The sequence below is a fragment of the Geotrypetes seraphini genome, chromosome 7 (assembly GCF_902459505.1).
Source record: "Geotrypetes seraphini chromosome 7, aGeoSer1.1, whole genome shotgun sequence".
NCBI lineage: Eukaryota > Metazoa > Chordata > Amphibia > Gymnophiona > Dermophiidae > Geotrypetes > Geotrypetes seraphini.
In genome coordinates, this window is record NC_047090.1 from 110,396,016 (window position 1) to 110,408,401 (window position 12,386).

Genomic DNA, 12,386 nt, shown 5'->3' on the forward strand with positions numbered 1-12,386 from the left:
GTGGAATCAGCCTCTTTCTTACCAAATGCACAGGGTGTCTAGAATTAAAAAAAAAAAAAAAAAAAAGATTAACTAAATATTACCAGAGACTATACAAATAGGTGCTGCCTATTGATAATGTCATCACCCAGGTTGTTTACACTTAAATGGCATAGGTATTTGGAAAGCTCTGAGTAATCTGAGATGACACTATAGAGCTTGTGTTACATTACCAGGAGGTTTGCTATAGTTCCAGTGAGTTTGCAGAAGGAGGTCAAAGGAATTTCTACTACAATATTTTAAAGTGCTACAGACCTCCTTATCCCTTCTGCAGATTTGCAGCTGTAGTTGTGATGCATTTGGCTGTCCAATGTGCAAAATTCCAGGTGCTATTTTTTAAAATCTTTGGCCTTTAGTTATAGCGATTGTCATATTCCATGTTTCACTTAGCCATTTTTCCCATCCCCACCTATTGTGATTCCATTTTTCTCTCACCATCACTTGTATAACACACAAGCGTATTATATCGCACCTATGCAGTATATTTTTACTTCTTCCAAATTGGTTATTGCTTGAATTTGGAGGTTAAATCCTTAGAACTGGTTATTTGTTTGTTTACCTATTTATTTATTTTTTTTTTTGTAAATCATTTTTATTAGAAAGGGTTCAACAAGATAACAGGAACAACAGTGACCCAAAAGTGCGAATACAAAAATGCAAATACAAACAGCGAATTATAAACAAGAACTGCACCCCAGGAGAAGTCCACAGAGATGGTACAGTTACAGTAGAACATCAGAGGGAAAATAGCCTCACCCAGCATACTAAAACAGGGAAATATCTGATATCCAATACAGAGGGATAAGATGCAGACAAGTCCCACCACACCAGTGGCGGGAAAAGATACAAAGCCCCCAAAATCTAATTTAGCAAGCAAATAACCTGTTTTTGTGATTCTTGCACTTAATTATCACTGTAGCAATAATCACTAGACCTGAGCTGAATTTATAATTATACTTAATAGACAGGAATAAAACAAAGAAAATAAGATAATACCCTTTTTTATTGGACTAAATATATTTTTGGATTAGCTTCCGAAGGCAATTACCCCCACCTTCAGATTTCTGTTCTGAAGAAGATATTACCTACAAAAGCTACTGAAAAATACATTAACCCCCTGTTTTACTAAGGTGTACTATGCATTTTAGCACACGCTAACCGCTAATGCGTCCATAGACAAATATGCACGTGTTAGCGTTTAGCGCGTGGTTAGCTCACGCTAAAATGCTTAGCGCACCATTGTAAAAGGAACCCTAAGTTAATCCAATAAAAAGAGTAGTATCTTAGTTTCTTTTCTTTGTGTTGTTTCCATTTTTTACCTTTAAAAGTAGACTAACACGATTACCATACCACTTCAAAAACTGCAGACTATGTACAGGATGCAAGCGTTGTTTATTATACCGTTAATAAAATGCAGTGAATATACAACCTTATTACCAACCAAGGGACCCGACACGGTCCATGTTTCGGACAACACGCCTTCCTCAGGTCGCCATGGTGGATAAAAATGAATATGAATAACAATGTCATTTTCATTTTTATTGTTATATTTAGCATCGGACTTGAATAGGCGTTTGTTTGATACCCCTTTTTTTTTTGCGGTTTGTTTCAACACCTTATCCACCATTGAAAAAATAATACTTTTTTTATTGGACTGAGGAAGAAGGGGTTACCTTCGAAAGCTAATCATAAACTGCATTAAGTTAGTCCAATAAAAAGGTGGTATTTTTTTCCCTTTATGTTTTTGTTTCATTTAAACATATTCCCCTCAGATTTTAGAAATCAGAATTCAGTTTAAGTAAGGGTTGGTCTTTTAAGTGAATGTGGGGTTGGGGGCAGATCAGCCTGGCTGGGACCCCTGCTAGTCTCCCAATGTGATTCTGTTCTATATCATCCTCCTACCAGTAGGAGAGCAACTTTGGTGGGAAAAAATCTGCCACTACTGTTTGCCTATAACACAGCAAGGAAGGATTGTGTTACGGGCAGCATACCCAGCCAGTCTGCTGGTAGTTATTTTATCATCTGTATTAATAACCCATATTTATCTTACCAAAATAGCTTGCAGTTGTTGCATAGTATCAGTTTTCATAATTAAAATAAACAGCTATAGACATCAGTAAGCAGGACCCTGTTCATCCAGGCAGTTACCTTGACTTCACCCACCCCTCCCCCATCCCATAAGAGACAGACTGTGCATGTAACTTTATAGTGATGCTTGTAAGCAAAAGACAATCTTCTGCTGGAACCTGAGCACACCAGAGCTAGACTAGAGGTCTGCCTGGGAACAGGGATCCCACAGGTCCCATGGGTATCCCCCAAGGTCCATGGGACGCCCAGGGGGATGGACGCTGGTTCTCTGGGGTTCCCACAGAAATATCAGTCTACCATTGTTCCCTCTAAGCTTCTTCAATCCCTCAGTGCACCAGTTGCTGATTGCTGCTCACATGGGAGAGCTCTGTACATCCACCAATCAAGGAGACAGAGCTGGAGCTTGATGGCCAATCAGGAGCACTTCCTACGCTCCTGTCCCGTGCTGATCGCCAATAGGAAATGACTGCCGTGGAGAAACAGGAATGTGTTAAACTATGAGGGGGGGAGGTTCCCCCTCTCCCTCCCCCCAAAAAAAATCGGTTCACGGAAGTTTCGCCCCCCACATTTCGCCCCCAGCAATTCGCCCCTCACATTTCGCCCCCAGGTATGTTTTGCCCCCGGAACTTTCGCCCCCACACATTTCGCCCCCCGGATGTTTTGCCCCCACACATTTCGCCCCCGCACATTTCGCCCCTGCCAACGAGTGGAGATTGGAGAGCAATGCCATACATGAATGCCATACACACACAATCATTTCCTGCATGCACATGAATGTTACCCAGAATAAGTAGTCTGAATTTGCATAGGGCATCTAGGCAGGGATTGAGATGTCCTGATTAGCATGTGCACAATCCCCTGTGTAGTTTACAAAAGGCTCACTGAGCACAGAACCTTTTGTAATATATGGGGATGTCCAAAATATGCCTCCAAGTTACAGCACATCAGTGGGAACAGCCATTTTAGTTGTAAATGCACTCAACAAGCATTCAAATGTTTTTGAATGTGTAGGAACTGTTTCCACATGCTGAAGTTAAGGAGCCATTTTTTTTTTTTAAATTACATTTCAAGTGGTTTTAAATACCAAAGCGGTAAGCACAGTTTTATCCTCAATAACTGGTATAAATGTCAGGGTCACAGAAGTATTTAGCCTGCTTTAAAAGCATTTATCCTAAAATTTAAGCCTGACTTTGAATGAATGCACCTATTGCCAGTATAAAATTGCCGTCGGAAAGACTGCCTGAACTTTGTTGGTTGGGCTGAGAACTTTTCAGCGGCCCCTCATATTAAACGGCTGTCTTGTTTATTTAAGTAGAGAAATTTTGTGTAATGTGGGTAGTTTTGAGAGAACTATCCACTATTCTATAAGGTTTGGACAATTTCCTGGAGGAAAAATCATAACAACTGGCAAAAAAAATACCTACTTAATCATTTTACCTTTTTTTTATTTTATTTTATTTTTTCATCATTACACATAATCCAACGCTCAGGGGCGAAATGTGCGGGGGCGAAATGTGTGGGGGCAAAACATCCGGGGGGCGAAATGTGTAGGGGCGAAATGTGTGGGGGCAAAACATCCGGGGGGCGAAATGTGTAGGGGCGAAATGTGAGGGGCGAATTGCTGGGGGCGAAATGCTGGGGGCGAACCTTCCGGATCCCAAAAAAATCACAAATATGTGAAACCGTGAATGGGGAGGGGGAAGTGTATAATATCTGTGCCATTAAAAAAAAAACTCTAACAGCATGTGTCAACCACTCATTGAGCGATTGATTGGTCACATTTGCATGCAAATAATTTGCACCTCCGTACAAATTTGCATGCAAACTTGATAACGCATCGATTGCTGCTGGAAAATCAGCCAGAAAATCGGCCAACAGTGATCGATTTGGTATCTTTAGTGCATACAGCCCTTTGTGTCTTTATAAAATACTTTTCACTTTAGCACCAGCTTCTAAATGTCAAACTTATAATGAGAACATTCAGTGTGACTAAGATGTATTCAGTAGAATATCTTTTTGTTCTGCCTTCGGTTCTCATCCAAAAATTTCTTTATATGATCCTCAGAAACACCACCTCAGACTCCTTTACTTCATTGTCCCAGGCTTCCTCACTGGATCCTATATTATTATCAAAAGTGTTTAAATATGGAAGGGCATAATCAAAAGAAACGTCTAAGACTGTTTTGGCCTAACTCACAAGTCATCCAAAGTTGGACACAGGAAAAGGTCCATTTTCAAAAAATACATCCAGCATATTTTTTTTTTTGAAAATCGTCCAACTGTACGTCCAGTCGTCTGATCATCCAGACCGCTAAGTCATCCATCTTTATACCCATTTTCGGCCAAAAATTTGTCCAAGTCAAAAACGCCTAGAAAAAGACCTTTTGGATGTGGGAGGGGCAAAAAAGTAAGGGACTGGACACCCAGACATGGCAGTAGAGTAGTGGGGCACCTTACAGGGCACTGCTGTGAACTTTACAAAAAGGGTGCCACATAAACATCTCGCAGCAGCTCCCTTATAGATAGATCATTGTGAGCCCCCCAAAACATCCCTAGAATCTACTAGATCCACCTAAGTATCACCCCAATAGTCCTTATGACTGCAGGAGCCATTTATATGGAAGTACAAAAGGGTTTGGGGGGGCACATGTTTCTCCATGAATGCAGTGTCTCTCTCCCTAGCCCCCTGTCTTGTCTTTCTTTCTGTCTCTCTCCCTGCCCCCTGTCTGTCTGTCTTTCTTTCTTTCTGTCTCTCCACCCTCCTGTCCAGCAGTAGCTCTTCTCCCTTCCTTTTACCTCCCCCCTTCCAGCAGCACCCCTTCCTTGCTCCCCCCTGCCCAGCAGTAGCCCTTCTCCCTTACTTTTACCTCCCCCCTGTCCAGCAGCACCTCTTCCCTGCTCCTCTTGTCCAACAGTAGCCCTTCTCCCTTACTTTTACCTCCTGTCTAGTAGTACCCCTTCTCCCTTCCCTGCTCCCTGTCTAGCATCTGCAAGGCCAGGCAGCCTCGGGGCTTTTGCTAGACCAGCCCGCCTTGTGTTATCGAAGTGGGCCTGCCTAGCAAATGCCCCATGGCTGCTTGATGAAACCACAGCTGCTGCTGCTGGTCCGGGGGTGAGAAGAAGAGGTGTCCCGGCAGTGTATTCAGAAGGCGGAAAGTCAGCCGGAGTCGGAGATCAGGGCAAGAAATCAGCACAGATCACGAAGCACGGACACACGGAGATTGAAGTGCGCATGTGCGCTAAGGGTTTTATTATAGTGGATGGGAAATTTCTAATTCCCACCTAAATATCCAGTTGTTAACGTCTTACAAATACCACTTTCAACTAACTTTATCGTGCTGCATCAACCATATATGCCCCTGATCTTTTCGGCACCAAAATGGCCAGGTGCTAAGAAGTCTGGAGTCTTCCTTTTCATTATGTAGCACCTAGTCATGTGGTTAGCAGAAATACATCGCACCAAGGCTGTTTCTGTTCCCTGGATCCCGATGGCAGTCAACATGGAGGGAGCAATTCAGATAAGAGTGAGCTATAATAACTTAACTGTTAGCTAGCAACTTGTTGATAACCTTAAGCTATCCTGTATTGCAATCTTAAAACAAAACATGCAAACATGAGAGTTCAAGTTCACACTACCTCTGCCTTTTGAATAAAGAGTTGTTTCTGGAGTATTATGTTTCAGGAAATAAAGGGGAAAGCCACATAATGGCACAATATAGATACAAGTGCACATTTATTTTACCACAGTGCTTTCCTTTAAGCGATATTCTTGCCACGTGATTGCAGGTTCAATCTAACTTTAAACCTCATTAATTTTAAGAGTATACGCTGTAGCCTGACCTCTTAAGTTCATCGAATGTTGTTTGGTTTGTAAGGTCAAACACGTTTTTCTGTTGCACTGAACATTTTGTAAAGGGTGCATTTTCAAACCCACCAAATATTTGGGGGGAGTTGTACCCTCATTTTATGTTTGACTCATGATTTGTTTCTCTTCAAAGGGTCAGAGCATAATTTATTTGGCAAATTTTGTAGCTTGACAGTTAAACGATTGCATTGTAAATTGAAATATCTGGTTGTAAGCTAGTGTGTGTGCTTCAGTGCTGGCCTTTGACAGGAAAATCATGTGCTAATAAATATGCATTTTGCTTTCTTTTCTGATTTTTTTTTTTCTTCAAAAAAAAAAAAGTAAAGGCTAGCTATAATATAAGACTATTCTGTTGCAAAAGATTTTGATACAAAATGCTAAAAGTAGCAGAATCTTTAACGACCAAGGGCTCCTTTTACGAAGCCGCGGTAGCGGCTTTAACGCGCACGACTTTTAATTACGCGCTAACCCCCGCGCTAGCCGAAAAACTACCGCCTGCTCAAGAGGAGGCGATAGCGGCTAGTGCGGCCGTCAGTTTAGCGCGCGCTATTACGCGCGTTAAACCGCTACTGCGGCTTTGTAAAAGGAGCCCCAAGAGTTAGCATTTTTATACTTAAGACAGAAATGTAAATTAGCTTTCAGATCATCCAAAATAGCAGAAAAACTGTAGCTAATATTTGCTGATGAACTGCAAATTGCAGTGATTACATTTGGAGCCTTGTTTCTAGCTGAGTCTCTGTGGATGACTCGGCAAGTTTGTTGGGTTTTTTTCCCCCCCTAGCTTCCCATGGGGTCAGTATTAAAGTAGGGTAGCAATTACATGAATCGTTATAGTCAAATGTCATTGACTGAAAGCTTGAATGGCAGAGTATTAAACAAATATATGAGAATATTAATTAATTTCTTTATGTTGCGAAATATGACTTTCACCAGAGGAGAAAACCAAAAATGTTAATGAACGTTGCATATGTATCAATGGGACTTTGAGTTAGAGCTAATTATGTGCCCCAGTGGATTTTTATTGTTGAATAGTTTGACAGTAATTCTTTTTATATAATCCAGTCATCCTGAATTGTCTGTTAAAAGTTTGTATGTCAGAACTAACACAGATGCGTTTGTAGACAGCAGCTCTTAAACTGTTATACCTGCTGTCTATTGGATCCCCCCAATAGTCACCCTCTCTTTTTCCCAGATCAGATTTTATACCTAAAATAATTCTTTCCGTTCCTTTTTAGTGATTAATCTATGGAAAGCCAATTAAAAATTCATTATTTATACTGTAGGGTGGAAGATCATTTCCTGCTTAACTCTCAAATAAGGATGCAAAAATTGACAGGAATGTTTCCATCCTCAAGGAAAAGGGGAGCATCCTCTTGGGATGTGAATTCATTCTGAATTATTGAATATAAATAAAAAGCCACTGTTTCTCGTATGAAACACATGTGCTTCTTTGTCCTGTACCTTCTGGTTTTAGTTAGTGGCTGGGCATTTTGCAGACAGTTCTGTTTATCCAGCACACGTAGGAGTTTGGCCCAGTTTCTTTAGCTTTAATTCACTCAGATGTAAAAAATGTGGTGTTGAGTTTCGTAGGCTTTTTTTTTTTCCAGCTTAGGCTTTTGAAGAGTCCTGGGCTTTTCATAACGCAAACTGTTTATTTCATCTGATAAAAGCACATGAAATAATTATATATAGAGTGCAATGAAATGTTCAGCCAGTGTGATTGCTTTATTGATGGGTCTGTCCAAGATCTCGTAACCTGCATACAGCTATGACCTTGTGAAATAGAGCTTTAATGGATCCGTCTCATGCACATCATGGAAACATATTTTTTTTGCAAAGGAACTTTTTTTTGTTATTCACGGAAGTATATTCCAATGTTTGAGATGGGAATTCAGAACTCTTGAGACATATGCAGTCAACATTAGTTCTGCCACTGACTGTGATTCTTATGTTAATTACATCCTGGTACCGTGCACACACTCTGGAAATTGTTATCCAGTGTGCAAGTAATTGTGCAGAAATATCTTTGTAGGAGATGTTAATTTTGGAAGAACGGTGATTGTATGGTATATTAGATTAAATACATTATAATGTAAATAATTTACAGCATACAAATAGAAACATTTAATAGCATCTCAAACTAGGTTTTTTATAAAGTGGTTTTGCATATGTTCAGTACCATTGAGCAAAATGTTTACATTCAATTAGTGAGAGTATTATTTGTGAAACATTTGATCCTGGCGCATTCAGAAATTTTCTGTGAAAAATTACCTCAGAATGTATGGCAATCAATTGTTAAAACATGTTCAAAATAGCATACTGTCAAAATGCTTTCCAAGCATTTTGTTTTAAGGGAAAAAGCAAAAAATCATTAAAATATCTTAAGACAATATAAGTAACTCCCATAAAATACAATATGATTTGACATCAGGAGCACTATACCTTTACAGAACATTAGCTAATACTCACATTTTTTTGGGAAATCCAATTTTGTACACTAAAGAAAAACACTTATGGTTGTACTTAAGTATTCAGTGAAAAATAACATTTATTTCCTTTATGTATCTTATGTTATTAAATAGCCTTAAAAAAACTGAATGGGGCCGATATTGTAGCCAGTGAACATGTGATGCTAGAGTCTGGATTTTCAGCAGCTCTAGTGATGAAATCATGCTGAAACTGTCTTACCAACCTGAAACAATCCAGAAGGTCAATTTTTGCAGCACTTTATTTTCTGAATGGAAGTGCTATTCAGCTGCTAGCCAGATAAGATATGCATTTGCTTCTTATTTTTACATTTTCTGTACCACTCTTCCAACAGATCAGAGAAGGCTTAAACAAAAACTTCCTTATTGTCTGGCCATGCCAATCTGCACAACGGAACTGTGTCCTTTCCTACCAGCAGATGGAGGTAGAGATCTCCTATGACATTGCCAGTACATAGACTGGTGCCTCCTGGAACTGTTCAGTATTTCTCTACTTCAGCAGATGTTAAGGGTGTGCAGGCTGATGCAGGTCTGAGGATTAGCTCCCAGGTGTGTACCCTAAGGTCCGCAATCAGAGATCGAGCCTGATGGCTTTGTTCCCAGCTGGGGGCAGTTGAATATGGAATTCAGTCTCTCCTGCCCTCAACTAGTGCTGAAGGGTGCCTGCTGGGTGGCTTCTAGGCTCAGTTCCCCTCCCCCACCTTGTAATCCTTCCCTTTGAGTTATCAGGAGTGCTCTACAGTCTAGGGCGTTTGTTTGTTTTTATAAAAACTAATTCCCCTAATATTACTTTATTTCCCTGCTGTTAAGGGAAATAAAGCTCTTTAAAAAACATTTTAAAGAAGGACTGACCCAGCCACACAAACCCAGGGGATCCTGTGAGAAACAGGTACATCCTGGGCCACAGGTTGTAAAGAGAGTGACAGCAGAGGAAAGGCTTGGTCTGTCTGACCATGTGGTCAACCATGGCTGTTGCTGGAGGTGTGCTATTTGCAAGAGCCAGCAGCTTAGTATGGCTGCTGGTCCCTCAGCGCTGGGTGTGATGGACCATTTCCATCTGTGGTAATAAGCGGGAGGTGTGTCAGGGGAGGCTTGCAGAGAAGCTGCCAGGACATGTCTGCTGTGCCCATGGAACCCACAGTCCCATTGGATTGGGGACCAGCAGCCAATTTCTCCTTTGCTTTCTCTACTGTGCTCTAGTGATGGGGGGAGTCCTTGCAGCAGGGGTGCTGACCCTTGTGTAGCTTTAAGACCTTTCTTACCAAATGGTTCTAACAAATTGTCCTCCGTGTAAAAGAGATAGTGGCAAGGAAGAAGTTCAGTAGAGGGGGTTGAGCTGAAGGGGAGCTGTGGGAATCTTGAAGAGCCAGAACACCCCATGATCTCTGGGGAAGCCCAAGTATGAGGTAGGTTCTGAGGAGATGCTCACTCGTCAGTCATACATTTTTCAGGAGAAAGGAGCTTTTTTAACATCATAGATGCTATTTTGGAGGCCCTGGATACGTCTTCTTTCACCACTAAAGCCAGAGAAAGAGACCATCTCTTGGAGGGTCTGGTGGGGCCACCCAGGGAGTTGTCTCTATACAAGGCTCTCATGCGCATGATACTGACAGAGCAGAAGAACCCAGATGTACTGGTAGGTACCCAAGGTGGATGCCACAATTTCAGAGATGACTGAGAAGACAAGATTATCCCTGTGGATGGGAGGAGTCTGCGCTGAAGAAGACCGAGGAGAGGAAGGTGGAGCGCCCTCTGAAGCAGACCATCTTCTTAACAGTGTTGGGTGTTTAGACTGCAACATATGAGGTCTGTATAGCCTGAGCCATGCTCTGCTGACTTCAACAAATTCTAGACTCCCCTGAGGTGGCATTCCTGGAGTCCAGTGCTACCTTTCTGGTGGATGTCCTGTGCAACCTAGTCTGCATCTCTTCACAATCAGTGGTCTCTGTTGTTGCAGCCAGAAGATGGCTGTGGCTTTGGCAGTGGGCATATCCTCCAAAATGTACTTGAGCAGATTTCCCTTTTGAGGAGGATCTGGAGAGGCTGGTACAGGACCTTGGGGAGGCTTGGACTGTCTGCCTCACAGAGATTTGCCATTAGGGCTTTGGCCACTTGGGGCCAGGCAAGGCATGCTTCAAGGAAGGGCAGGGGAGGCTGTCTGATCAAGGCTAACAGGCCAAGAGTGTTGTCTGGTCAGGATTAATAGGCCAAGAGTGAGCTCTTTTATGGTTCAAGAACCAGGAACCAGTGAGGGTGCGCTAGACCCCCCTCATTGGTTCCTGTAGGAAGTAGGCTTCCACCCCTTTTCTACTATAAGTGGGCCCACTTCACCTCAGACAGTGGGTTCTGGAGGTTATCGGTCAAGGTTACATGCTAGACTTGGGTGTCTTCCTGTGAGTCAGTCATTCTGGGATATGGCTAACATGCTTCAATATCTGCCTACCTTGGGAGCAATACTCCATGTATTATGTGATGCCAAAGAAAGGGAATGCCTATTAACCCATTCTCAATCTCAAAGGAGTCAGTGCAGATCTCTGGATACTAAGATCCAGAATGGAGACTTTACACTTTGTCATGGCTTTGATACACCTGGGTGAGTTTCTCACATCTATAGATCTAGTGTAGGCTTACCTCCATTTGCACATAAGGTTAGTCCACAAGTAGTTTCTGTGCTTTTGCATCCTTAGGACATTTCTAGTCTTGGGCTTTATTCTTTGAACTGGTAACTGCACTGTGCACCTTTGAAGGTAATTGTAATGGTGGCAGCCAAGCTGCACTCTCAGGGCATTTGGATGCACCCGTACCTGGATGATAGGCTGATCAGAGCCAACTCACAGGGCTGACATTTTGCAAGTCGTTCAACTGTTGGAATCCCTAGGATGGGTAGTAAATTGTCCCCGAGAGCCACTTGATTCTCTCTGAGAACCTGGAGTGCTCGGAAGTCCTGTTTAACACAGCAAAAGGAACCGTATTTCTCTCCATGTAGAGCATGCTCAAGCCGCAGGAGTGAGCCACCCTTGGGACAATAGCAGCAACCCTGGAGGTATTCCCATGGATGGGTGTATACATGAGACTCTTAAGGGCAGCCCAGTTGTGTCCCAGTGGCAGCCAAAGTCTCTTCCCTTTCCAGGGAAAGTTCAAAGGAGCTTGTCCTTATGGGAACATTCACCTCATGTGTTAAAGGAAATTGGACTGTGGCAACTACCAATGCCAGCCTCTCAGGCTGGGGAACCTATTATAGGGCTTTGTTTAATACATGGACTATGGTCTGACTGGGAAGCAGCCTGGACCATCGGTCTCTTCGAGATGAGAACACTCTACTACCTTACTGCCTTATTCCTCCTCCTTTGAGGGAGAACAGTCCATGTAATGTCAGACAATGCCATGGCAGTTACCTTTGTCAACATGCAGAGGACACCAGGAGCAAGGCAGTAGCACTAGATGCTACAACCATTTGTTGTTGAGCAGAGAGGCACTTGATGATGCTCTCAGGAGTCAATATTGTAAGCCAGGACAATACTCAGGCAGAGTTCCTCAGCTGGTCTACCCTGGATCTAGGTGAATGGGAGCTGAGCCAGTCAGCCTTCCAACCTAGTGGACAAGTGGGGATTGCCAGTGTTCAGTCTCCTGCTATGTTGAGGCAAATCACTTCTTCAGTTATAGAAGGAAGTCTGGCTTGATAGCTCTGGTGCAGAACTTCTCTGAGGACAATTGTAGAGCAGCAACTTGGTCATCACTTCATTCTTTTGCACAGCATTACAGGGTAAATGTGTGCCAGAGACCCAGCCGGTCTTTGGCAGAGCTGTTATTAAGGGTGCCTTGTCTTTGTCCTCCCATTGAGTTTCTGCTTGGGTACATCCCAGTTCCATAGGCTGGTAGGGCAAGATAATAAGGAAGGTGAAATTTGG

General features: G+C 42.5%; 1 protein-coding gene across 12 annotated transcripts in view; it reads left to right on the forward strand.

Annotated features, from left to right (window-relative positions):
* Window positions 1-12,386, forward strand: part of SIPA1L1 (signal induced proliferation associated 1 like 1) — a 484,222-nt gene that overhangs the window by 425,023 nt on the left and 46,813 nt on the right. The window lies entirely within an intron of this gene.